General features: G+C 47.3%; 1 protein-coding gene and 1 pseudogene across 3 annotated transcripts in view; both read left to right on the forward strand.

Annotated features, from left to right (window-relative positions):
- The window catches only part of DHRS7B (dehydrogenase/reductase 7B), an 80,141-nt gene that overhangs the window by 11,673 nt on the left and 56,145 nt on the right, over positions 1-12,323 (forward strand). The window contains exon 1 of one of the 3 annotated variants that reach the window (XM_089691553.1): positions 8,768-8,847. The exons of the other annotated variants lie outside the window; for them this stretch is intronic. The gene's annotated coding sequence lies outside the window, so the exon portion shown is untranslated. Of the gene's footprint in view, positions 1-8,767; positions 8,848-12,323 lie in introns of those variants that run through there. 3 annotated transcript variants of the gene reach the window in all.
- LOC149472140 (lamina-associated polypeptide 2, isoforms alpha/zeta-like) lies at positions 3,319-4,136 on the forward strand (annotated as a pseudogene).

The raw sequence follows: 12,323 nt of genomic DNA on the forward strand, positions 1-12,323 counted from the left end.
AGACCAGTGGTCGGCAAGCCGCGGCTCGCGAGCCACATGCGGCTCTTTACACGCTTTAATGCGGCTCTTGTGTGCCGGGCGCCCGCTCCCCTCCCTCCTCTCGGGCGGCAGGGACTCTGCAGCGTGATCCAAAAAAAAAAACAGCCAGGGCAGCGCGCTCAAATGCAGTGATTGGCCAGTCTCGCTGCCACTCACATCCTGATAGCCAGTGATTGGCTGTCAGGATGTGTGTAGGCGGGGCAGCATGACGAACGTGAGAGGAGCTAGGCTCCTCTCACAGTCCGCCCTGAAGACCGGAACGGCGCGGGAACACGGCGAGAGGAACGCGCGGAGCAAAGGTAAGTGAATTGACACAGGGGGGACTTGGCTTACTACTTGCTACTTACTTACTACTACTATATGAGGGATGAATTACTATAGGGGGGATGAATTACTATAGGGGGGATGAATTACTATGGGGGATGAATTACTATAGGGGGGATGAATTACTATAGGGGGGATGAATTACTATAGGGGGGATGAATTACTATATGGGGGGTGAATTACTATATGGGGATGAATTACTATATGGGGGACGAATTACTATAAAAACTTATTGAAACTAAAAACAGTGTACCATCCTATGTATTTTCAGTTTTAAAAATGTGGCTCTCAAAATAAATTTCAATCGTGGTTTTTGGCGAGATTTGGCTCAGTTGAAAAAAAAGGTTACCCACCACTGCCCTAGACTATCCTGATCCCGGCTTCCCTATTTGGTGCACCACTGACTAGGAATTCCATGGAAATGTTCTCAGGCCTATGTAGAGGTGTGCATTCTCGCAGGATTGCCAGTGATGTCATCCACAAGTTTGAAGTATATTTTTGTGTGTGTGTGTGTGTGTGTGTGTGTGTGTGTGTGTGTGTATTATAAAAAATATTTTTTTTGCTTTGCATAGTCACATTTGGTCCATTGCTTACCTGGCTGATCCCTGTGTAATTGGAGAATCACTGTAGTGGCTACAGCTACCACAGTAATCCATGCTGTCTTTTGGGTCACATGCCACATGGTTGCCCTGCTGTTTAGTAACCACGGGGGTCACTTGATTGGCACAGGCGACAGAGAATGCTTTGTTTTTCTCAATGAATGTAATGCTTTTTTTGACTGGATGAGGTGGAGAGGCACGGGGCAGCAGTGTCACAATCTCTATCTGCTTAATCACAGAACACCTTGCATTCATTAAGAAAAATGAAAAGCATTTTCTGATGGCACCCATGCATATTCTCTGTGGTCACTATGCAGCACGGCAGAAGCAGGATTCGGCAAAGGGCAAGGGTTGCTGTTTTGGTGGTGTCTACTATAGTGATCCTCCTCTTCCATAAGGATTGACCAGGTATGGTATATGCATACTTGCATTATTCCAATCTGGGCCAGTGTAACTATACAAAAAAAATACCTGGAATTCAGCTTTATGTTTTGAGAAGTTACAGAATATAGCATAAACATAACTGGTCCCAAATGTACTCTTGTGTAAAGGACCAGGCATTTAAAGAATGTGTATTGAGGGTAGAAATGGTGAGGTTGGGAGGTGACACTGAATTGAGGGAGTAAGAAGAAGACCAAGTCCTACGGAGCTTTGCTGGAGTGCTTTGGACCATGCATTTAAAGTGTTACTAAATCCACAACAGTAAAATCAGTCTGTATACGCAGTAAAGCATGCTTTTTATACTCACTGTAGAACCTAAGGGGTTAATCCTCTGCATTGTGCAAAAAAAAAATTTGATCCCGTCTTCTCTGATCCTCCCTTTTTTCCACAGTCCCCAATCCATCTGCTGATAGAACAGAGCCTTGGGGGCAAGCTGCACATGCTCAGTTTGGTGTGTATTGCTAGAGAGTCACCTGTGAAACTGTGTATTTATCTTCTTTCCCCACCCTTCCTCTAGCCTTTACCCATACTCCCATTTCCTGAAATGTGTTTTTTTGCGTAATTTTCCCCTTTCGTCTTTCAGGATAGCACCTTGAGAGACCTCGGCTCTTCCTCACCTGAGGAAACACCTTCACCCAAAATGAAAAAGCTCTCCACTCCCCTCCGACCGCAGTTCAGGTGTTTCCTCCGGTGGGGAGACACGTAAGGAAGCTGAAGGTGCTGTCAGGGGATAGTCAGGTCCGAGTCAGGGTCAGAGAGCCGGCTGAGAGACTCAGGGCAGCAGGGAATGAAGGTCGGAGTGTCCGACTGCGATCCTCCCCGGGCCTGCTGCCTTTGCAGTGAGCGTGCACCCTGGGAGACAGGGAGCAGCACGTACCTGCTCTTCGCCCCCCTCCGGTGAGTTGCGGGACGTCGGGGCGGCCGCAGTGGGATCTGGTGAGGATCGGGGAGGAGTTCCGCTCCTTCCCATGCCAGCAGTTAGTGGAGCTTGCCGGGCCGGATGTCGGGTGACAGCAGTTCCGGCGGAGGGGGCGGGGCTTCTCCCAGGGTCGCGGCTTCCACTTCCGGCCGTGGCCCTAGACACTGCAGCGCGCGATTCAAATGGCGGTGTGGAGCGGAACAGCCTGGGGGACAGGTTACCACATCAGGCGACCACCCTCCTGGGAAGATGTCGGGAGCGGATGCACTGGGACCAGGGGAAGCCAGCACCAGCGAGTCTCAGGTAAGGTGACTCAGAGGAGTCCTACCCTACCTGGTGGCCCCTAGCTCCTGTGGTTTTCCTGGACCCTCGGGTGGTGAGGGTCTTTTAGGCAGGGGGAGGGTCCTGGCGGGGGGTGTCAGGCCCTGCCGGGGAAGTAGAGGGGGGGGGGGGCAGGGGAGTTGGTGGCGGTTGGGTGATAGGCTCATCTTTCTGCTCCTTTTGTCTTTCAGGGCAAGGCCCGGGAGAAGCTAAAACATCAGGAGCCTAAATGCAGATGCCCGTCCTGCAAGTCAGTTTTAAGGGAATCATGGAAAAATGTTCTATGCGGCCCTTGCATCGAAGGGTTAGTGAAGGAGGAGAGGCCATAACAGGGTGACTTGGTCAGATCAGTGAAGGAGTTGACCAGTACCTTCGACTCTTTCAAGAGTCTAATAGAAAGGTTGGCCGTTCCCCAGACAGCCCCTTGTCGTCCCCCCCCCCCCCCCGGTGGCCTCAGCCAGTCGGAGCAGGGAACCCCTCGTTACAGGGGAGGACGAGGAACCCTCAGTGGATTCCCAGTCGGAAGAGGAGTCAGCAGGGGAGGGTCCCTCAGATGAGTGCAGGGGCCCGTCCCGGTACAAGTTATCCCTGGAGGAGGTAGATGACCTCCTAGGGACCATATACGAAACGTTAGACATGAAGGAGGAAGTTAAGACCTTGTCCTTACATGATCAGATGTACCAGGGGTTGGAGGAACAAAAACATAGAGTTTTCCTGGTACACAAGATCTTAGTAGATACCATCAGGAAAGAGTGGCAGGACCCGGAAAGGAAGCCCTTCTTTTCTAGAGCTCTTAGGAGGAGGTTTCCGTTTAGTGAGGATCCCGGGGCCTTGTGGAATAAAAACCCCAAGCTCGACGCAGCCTTTTCACAGACAGCGAGGAAAACGGACCTGGCGTTTGAGGATATGGGGGTCTTGCCAGATTTGTTTGACAGGAGAGCGGAATCCCTCCTTAAAAAGGCTTGGGATTCAACCCTGTCAAATCTGAAACCTGCCATGGCCACAACTGTTATAGCCAGAAATCTAGAATACTGGTTAACACATTTGCAGGCCCATATTTTGGCCGACTCCCCCAAAGAAAAAATTCTGGCTTCATTTGAAACCTTATTACAAGGTGTGGGGTATATTGCGGATGCTTCCGCAGAGTCTGTGAAGTTGGGGGCCAGGTCAGCTGCCCTAACAAACACTCAGCTAGGAGGGCTTTATGGTTGAAAACATGGCAGGGTGATATTACATCAAAGGTTAAGTTGTGTGGCATCCCTTTTGCAGGGGATTTCCTGTTCGGGCCTGGGTTGGAGGAAGTTTTAGACCGTACGGCAGACAGGAAAAAGTCCTTCCCCCTAAAGAGGAAGATGCAGGAGGTGCGGACTCGGAAATCACGCCCGGCAAAAAGACAGAGCCTCAGGTCAGAGGGACAGAGAAGGTCTTGGGGGCAGAGAGGGAGAGGCGGGGGGATTTTTCGTCCTCCTGAACAGCCCCAGAAGCCACGATGACTCGATTCCCCCTGTGGGAGGAAGATTGGCAGCCTTTCTCTCACAGTGGGAAGCGGCGGTTTCCAGCCTCTTTATTTTAGACATTGTGAGAAGGGGTTATCAGCTGGAGTTTTCAGAACCGCTGCCAGAAAGGTTTTTTTTTTTTTTTTTTTTTTTTTTTTTTTGTGACAGCTCTGCCAAGCGGTCCGGCAAGGGCCTCAGCCTTGATGGACTCGCTGAGGGACTTGGAGGATCAGAGAGTCTTAGCCAAGGTCCCAGTAGCGGAAAGGGGTTTCTATTCCCATGTATTCGTGGTTCAAAAGCCGTTAGAAGCCTTCAGGCTGATTCTGAACCTAAAGCCCCTGAACAAATCGGTGCGGTACAAAAAATTCAGCATGGACTCTATTTTCACAATCAGAGCCCTACTCCCGCCAGGAGCATTCATGGCCTCTATAGATCTAAAAGACGCTTACCTTCATGTACCCATCGCAGAACCCTCTCAGCGCTTTCTCAGGTTGGCAGAACAATTGCCATTGGCAATTCAGGGCCCTGCCGTTCGGAACTATCCTCCTCCCCAAGGGTTTTTACCAAAGTACTGACAAGCATTGGTTCCCATCCATTTAAGAGGGATTGCGGTTATAGCCTATTTGGACGATCTGCTTTTCGCGGACTCGGAGATCCGGCTGCAGCAAAACATTGCGGTAGTGAGGGATCATCTGGAGAATCTGGGGTGGCTCTTGAATTTGGAAAAGTCCTGTCTCGCGCCCTCCCAAAGAAGGATTTATCTGGGATACCTTAACCTTGGAAAAACTTGCCAAGCTGGACAGAGGGATCAGGTTGTTACAGGGGAGCAGGTCAGTAACAATGAGACAGGCCATTTCGGTGCTGGGGTTGTTAACATCTTCCATCCCAGCGGTGCAGTGGGCAGGCTTGCATCTGCGTCCCCTCCAACTATTTGTTATGAGAGTGTGGGACAGACGGGTACAATCTTTAAAGGATCGGGTCCTTCTTCCCCCAGTGTAAAAAGGTCCCTGTGGTGGTGGAGGAAGTCGGCCAATGTGACCCAGGGCCTGTTGTGGTGTTTTTTCGGTAACCAGGGAGGTTACGACGGACGCCAGCGTTCTCGGGTGGGGAGCCCACCTAGAAGATTCAGTGGTTCAGGTTGAGTGGACCCTAGGAGAGAGGAGAGACTCCTCGAATTGGAAGGAGTTGAGGGGGGTATTGGAGGCTCTCTGCTCCTTCCAGGACAGGATCAGGGACCAGCATGTGCGGGTCATGACGGACAATGCTACGGCGGTAGCTTATATAAACAAACAGGGAGGGACAAGGAGCAGGGCTCTCAGGTCCCTAGCAGTAGTGGTTTTATCCTGGGCGGAGAGAAACCTGGCTTCCCTGTCCGCACTTCACCTGAAAGGGAAACTAAATCAGAGGGCAGATTTCCCGAGTAGGACTCGGCTCAGAGAGTCAGATTGGGCCCTAAATGCAGAGGTATTTCAGGCGATCGTAAGGATGTGGGGGTCCCCGGATATAGATCTTTTTGCCTCAGGGAAAAACAAAAGGGTCCCAAGGTTCTTCTCTCTAAGCCGAGGGGACGGATCAAAAGCGGTAGATGCGTTGGGACAGAGTTGGGATTACCCGCTGTGCTACGCTTTCCCCCGGGTCCCCCTACTTCCCCTAGTATTGAGAAAATTCAGGTCAGAGAGGACCTTGCTTATCCTAATCACCCCATTCTGGCCACGAAGAGCATGGTTTGCGACTCTAAGAAACTTAGCCACACAACCGCCCTGGGAGTGCCGCCCAGAAGGGATTTGCTGACACAGGGATCGGTCCTATGCCCCAGGGTAGAGAGACTAAGGTTGACAGCCTGGTTTCTGAACAACGGCTCCTTTTAGCAAAGGGACTTTCGACCAGGCTGGTAGCTACACTGCTGGCTAGCAGGAAGGAGACCCAGGCCATTTATAGCAGGGTTTGGGGTTGCTTTAGGGCCTGGTGCGGGGAAGTGTTGGTAGCGACCCATAGTGTGGTATCTGTTTTGGAGTTTCTGCAATCGGGGGGCCGATAAGGGGCTTTCTATCAGCACGCTCAAAAGCCAGGTTTCAGCTCTCAGCGTGTTTTTGGAGACGCCCTTAGCCAGGGAGGCTCTAGTAGTGAGATTTTTTTAAGGCCCTGACAAGGCAAAGACCTCCAGGGCCCAGGACTTTCCCGATGTGGGACTTAACAAAAGTGCATGGGGTGCTGACGATGAAAGCCCCATTCAAGCCCTTAGATTCCTGCCCGATAGGAGATCTTACAATTAAGACGGCCTTCTAAGTGGCGATTACCACAGCGAGGAGGGTTTGCGAGCTAGAAGCCCTATCAGTCAGAGCCCCCTATCTACAGATTTTTTTCAGATAGAGTGGTATTTAGGACGGACCCATCCTTCATTCCAAAGGTGGCCCAGAGGTTCCAGAGGGAGCAGGATATAGTGCTACCCTCGTTTTTTCCTGACCCGGTTGGGGAAGTTCAGGAGAAACTACATTTATTGGATGTTGGTGCGTGCTGCGGTACCTTGAAAAGATGAAAGGGTTTAGGAGCTCAGAATTTTTTTTTTTTTTTTTTTTGTTTCTTTCGTGGGGATTAGGAAGGGCAAGAGAGCTTCTAGGAGGACACTGGCCAGATGGTTAAAGCTGGCGATTGCAGGGGCATACCGAGCAGAGGGCCTAGAGGTCCCGGAGGGAATCAGGGCGCATTCCACCCGAGCAGTAGCAACTACCCAGGCTGAGCTGGCAGGGGCTTCCCCAGTAAACATCTGCAGGGCGGCAACCTGGTCCAACTACGATACGTTTGTAAGACATTACAGACTCGACCTGGTCTCGGTGCAGGAGCAGGCCTTTTGGACGTAAGGTACTGCAAGCAGTCAGCCCGCCCGAGGGGTGAGTACTCGCTTATCCTCTCAAGGTGCTGTCCTGAAAGACGAAAGGGGGAAAAATCAAGTTACACTTACGATAACGTCTTTTGCAGTAGTCTTTCAGGACAGCACCAATTACCCACCCAGTATTTGTATTTGGTTATCCTAGAATGTCTTATTTTGGTCATGTTGATTCATGTTGTATCTCCCCAGGTGACCGGAGGTACGATTTAAGAACTGAGGTCGGAGGGGAGTGGAGAGCTTTTTAATTTTGGGTGGAGGTGTTTCCTCAGGTGGGGAGGAGCCGAGGTCTCTCAAGGTGCTGTCCTGAAAGACTACTGGAAAAGACGTTACTGTAAATGTAACTTGATTTTTTTTTTTTTCCATTAATCTATACTCTGTACCCCATAATGACAAAGTGAAAACAGAATTTTAGAAAGGTTTGTAAATTCATGATAAAGCCAAAACTGAAATATCACATTGGCATAAGTATGCAGACCCTTTGCAACAACACTTAACATTTAGCTCCCATTCCTCTTGATCGTTGCTGAGATGTTTCTACACCTTGATTGGAGTTCACCTGTGGTAAAATAAATTGATTTGACATTGATTTGCACATGATTTGGAAAAGCACACACCTCTTTACAAAAGTAATGTAATGTATCCCTTGGAGGTCAGTGTGTTCCGTGCGACTCTGACTCCATTCCACCTGTCTGGTATTTGTTCTACTTCCAGGGCATCTTCCTCCAGCTCCTTTGTGTCAAGGGAGGAATTCTCATCTATCCGTGTGGGTGCACCCACATAAATGTTATATTTGGACACAGTGGCTGTCTCCATACAGCCACTGTGTCCCAATTGACAGCAATGGGACTGCTAGCATGGGGATGTACGCAACACCTGTGCATTCCCTTGCCAGTAAAACACAACCCTGCATGGGGCACGTATGTAATTGCCCTGTGTGAAGGAGGCCTTAGATGAGTACTCTTCAGTTGCATCAAAAAAGGTGTCCAAAGCCTTACAGTTCTATTTCTCCACAAATCAGCCCTGGCCTGAATTGTAAAGCCTGGCCCTTGCCAGCATACTGCAGAGAAGAACTTGTGGTCTCTCTGCAGAGATCCTGCACACTCCCTGCTGAGTCAGAGCTAGAACTCCTCAACTAGCAGGCTTTGTGAGCTTTGCTGATTGTACAACTGTAGGGTGTGTGTCAGACTTCCACTAGAATCCCAGCACTCGGGGGAATATATCTCTGAAACACATACACCTCCTCTAAACATGCGTACCAAGAACCTCATCCATTTATCACATATTTTAGGCTGTCATTGATTTTAACAAGCTGCTATTAGCGGGCTGTATGCTGCACTTGTGCCTCCCTTACACCCCAAAAGTTTGATTTTTATGCTGTACAAACCAAAGCACTCAGATGAAGTCTAAAGGAGGGAAAAATTATAAATCAAGGTTTGGAAAAGTACAGTTACCAAAATACATTATTTGATATAGTCTATATAAGCCTATAAACCAATAACAGGTGTGGGTCTTTCTAACAGACTAGATACTGGTTTGCTTTACAGTAAATATTTACTGCTTTCAATACAAAATCAAAAACGACGTAATGTTCTAATAATATACATTTGATTCCATACTTAACTATAGTGAATACCTGCAGTGGATTTTGATATACATTACAAACCTATCTGATACTATCCCTGTTAGACTGACTTCAAGAACTTGGCTTTCTGTGATTCTATTCTTGTACTGTCATATGAACCTGCTATGCCTGTGACATTATGAGAACAGAAGCTAACAAGAAGGCTGCTGTCTGCTACTAAGAGAAAACGTATTGTGACTGTAAGTCCTTGTTGTTTATTACCTTTCACAATTGATTTTTTTACTTATTGCCCCTTTATTATGGTTTGCCTCTCTATTGTCCTTGAGTACATACCTAGCTCTCATCTGTCCTTCTTTGAAAAGGGAGTTGGGGAAGATCTTTTTGGATCCAATTATCATTTTGCCCTTGCTTCAGATCAAATCTGTCTACATTGTAGTATTTCACTACCAAAAATCTTTCTTGGTTTTTAAGTTTGTTTGAGTCTGCCTTGTAAATGACTATGCTGATTTGTCACGTTTATTACAAAAGACCATAAGCTGTGACACTCCTATAAAAAGAAAGATAGTGCAATTGTTAATAGCAAACCAAGTGTGTGTGTGTTTTTTTTTTTTTTTTTTTTTTTGTGAGAAAATTTAGATGATAAAATATACCAATTGCTTATTTTTTTTAAATATATAATATACAGTATTTCTATAATAAATAGAAATGTGTTTTCTGGCAACTCAGTGGTACACATATTGACTCTTGTCTAATCCTCACAGAGCATTGAGCCAATTCATAAATACTTATGCAAGCATGCTTTCCTAAATCGTCCTTCAGGAAAGTGCCTAAGAGAGCATTGTTCCTCATACAATTCCCAGGAAACACTGTGGAATGACTTCTTTAAAATGGAGGACCCTCCTTAGCCTGTCCATTCTAGTGTTCCCTATAGGGGAACAAAACTAAGTGGGCCGGCGTCAACCAGGGGCGGAACTGGAACGGATATTCCACCATTGCATTACGCCAATACATCTGCAGAGTCCACTGATAAACCAGATTGAGTAATGCACAGTTAACCATATTATATTTTAGTAATCCATAAGAAATAAGGTTTTTTTTGGAGAGAAAGGGATTTTTGTTCGCTTGATTTCACATTTGGGACTTTTTCACTATTCACTGGTGTCTTCATTATTTATGCATGTTTTTCATGTCATATAACATACATTGAGGCAGCGATCCTGCTGTTTTGTGTATTATATATGTTGTTATGTGCATAGACTATTAACATGGTGGGAGCATTGCTCAGGAAGTATTTGTAGTATGAGATTTTGCCTAACCTCCCCAGCATTCTCTCTAACAGCTAGGGTGTACTTCAAGCCCCCCCCCCCCCTTTGGTGCTCGAGCAGAGCCTGTACTGTTCAGGAGTCTTTTTTTTTTTTTTTTTTTTCCTCCACTTGGTGTCCTATACTTTTTTTAAAAGTTATGATTTGATTTCAGTTTTTATTTAACAGACTCGAGCCATAAAGCAATCTAAATCGCCTCTTGTTATTACAAGGAAATGCACCTCTTTCAAAGTCTCACGTTCAAGTAACCTTGGTGGTAGCCATTGTGCCAAGCCTGTATTTCTAATTTGGTCACAGGAGTGTCTTTAGCACAGTGCAAAAAGCTCATTCATTTGGTCAAGCAGGGGCTTATCGCTGCTTTCTAATCTTTGTTCTTTGACCCTCCATGTACCTATCCTACAGATGTCTGTTAGGCATGCCTCTGGTCAATGATGCCACAAGGGCACAAGCTGATGACTCATGGATTAAGGAGCGGGTGACTGCCACGTCCTTAACAACCATGACAGTTACTGATTGTTAAGGACACCAGCGACCATCCACTCCCTAACAACTAGTACCTACCGCATGCTTCAACCACTACTTACCGCATGAATTTCATTATTTTCTTCTGTGAATTGACTTTACTGGCTTTTCATGCGGTATTTACCAAGTGTTTTTGCTGTTGGTGGTAAATAATGCATACTAGCAATAGTGAATTGACATTTTTGGTATCACATGTGACCACGTGACCAACATAATGCATGCAGTAACCTTTAGTGAATTGTCCCCAGGGTCACAACTGGGGCTATGCTATGGCACTGCGCGCCATGGCACCTAACACCATATACTTGGGTCTGAAAAGTGCCACAATGCAGAGACCAGTACCTGAAGGAGCACAAGCTGCGAGTTGCAGCAATTTTGAAGAATAAAAAAAGGCAGCAAAAATGGTGACCTTTTCTTTGCAGAGCAGAGAAAGGGCATTAGTCTTCCCAGAACACTAGAAAGATTTTGAATCATGCTAGGATTAGAGAGGTTAAACTGGGTTGGTCCACATTTAAAAATATATTTTTGTGCCAGCATCCATATCCTCCTGTAGGCAAGAACACAACCTGGCAGTCTCTGCTCATTTGCAGGGCTCATCTATGAGGTGGAAGCATTCAGGCAGCAGTTCAGTGGGTCCGGGTGGGTACAGGGCCGGGAGGAGAGCGCCCACTCCCCTCCCCTTCTTGTCCTGACCCGGAAGTGACTTTATGATGTCACTTTCGGCTCCCTGTTGACAGATTTCCCGGCAATCGAGGCCGGGAAAGAATGTAATGCAGTGCAAACGACGATTGCGATACACATGTCACGTATCGCCGCACACGCCAGAATGAGCGCAATAATTTTAGCACCAGACCTCCTCTGTAATGCTAAACTGATGACCTATAAGGGGCATAAAAGTGCCACCTATAGAAAATATAGGGTACTGAAGTTTATTGCCATTTCACAAGCTCACGTAAATTTAAGGTTTGACATGTTAGATATCTATTTACTCGATGAAACCTCATCTTTTATATTTTACAAAGAAATTGGATAATTTATTGCTTTTTGTGCCCTAAAATTAACTTAAGTGTATTTTTTTTTACTAAAATTGTGCATTTCCTAGACCTTTGTGATAATATCGTGTGACATAAAAAATTGTAACCAACACTATTTTATTCTCTAGGGTCTCTGATTTCAGAAAATATATGTTTGGGGGTTTTGTGTAATCTCCAGGATTTAAATGATTTTTTAAACGTGCGCAAAAAACGGCTCTTGTAGCGAAAGGGGTAAAGGATAAGCCGGACACTCCCCTTTCCTGATCAGCACTTAGTCAGTGCTCCTTACGCTGCAAGGTGTCTCTCCTCCTCCCTGCTAGTCCCCAGGTGCAGTGCTGAAGACAAGCAAGGAGGGAAGGAGGAGATAAACAGTGAAATATTAAAATTATTAAACTTTTCAGTCTCCATAAAGACCCTTTTTGTGTTTCAAAGCCCCAGACATTACTTAACCACATGCTGCCCAGCCACTGTATAAATACGGCGGCAGGGCGGCACGGCTGGGCAAAAGCACGGTTTAAAAACAGGAAGGGGGCGCGCGCGGCGCACCGCCGCCCTACCTGTCCCGCCGATCACAGCCACAGATGTCAGTCGCCGGGTCACAGCCGGTCGTTACTGGCTATGTCCCGGCGATCGGCGGCAATCGCTGACAGAGAGCACAGCTGCAGTAGCTGTGATTTCTGTCAGTTCCCTGACAGCTTCAGGACACGCTGATCGGGACAGAAGAGTTTCTCTCTCCCGATCAGTGGTGTTCCCTGCAGTACGCACCCCCGCCCACTAGTAAAACACTCCCCTCACACAGTTAAACCTTTCCCTGAATAATGAACTTAACCCCTTCCT

The sequence above is a fragment of the Staurois parvus genome, unplaced genomic scaffold (genome assembly GCF_062004578.1).
Source record: "Staurois parvus isolate SC_StPar_1 unplaced genomic scaffold, SC_StPar_1.0 ptg000022l, whole genome shotgun sequence".
Classification (NCBI taxonomy): domain Eukaryota; kingdom Metazoa; phylum Chordata; class Amphibia; order Anura; family Ranidae; genus Staurois; species Staurois parvus.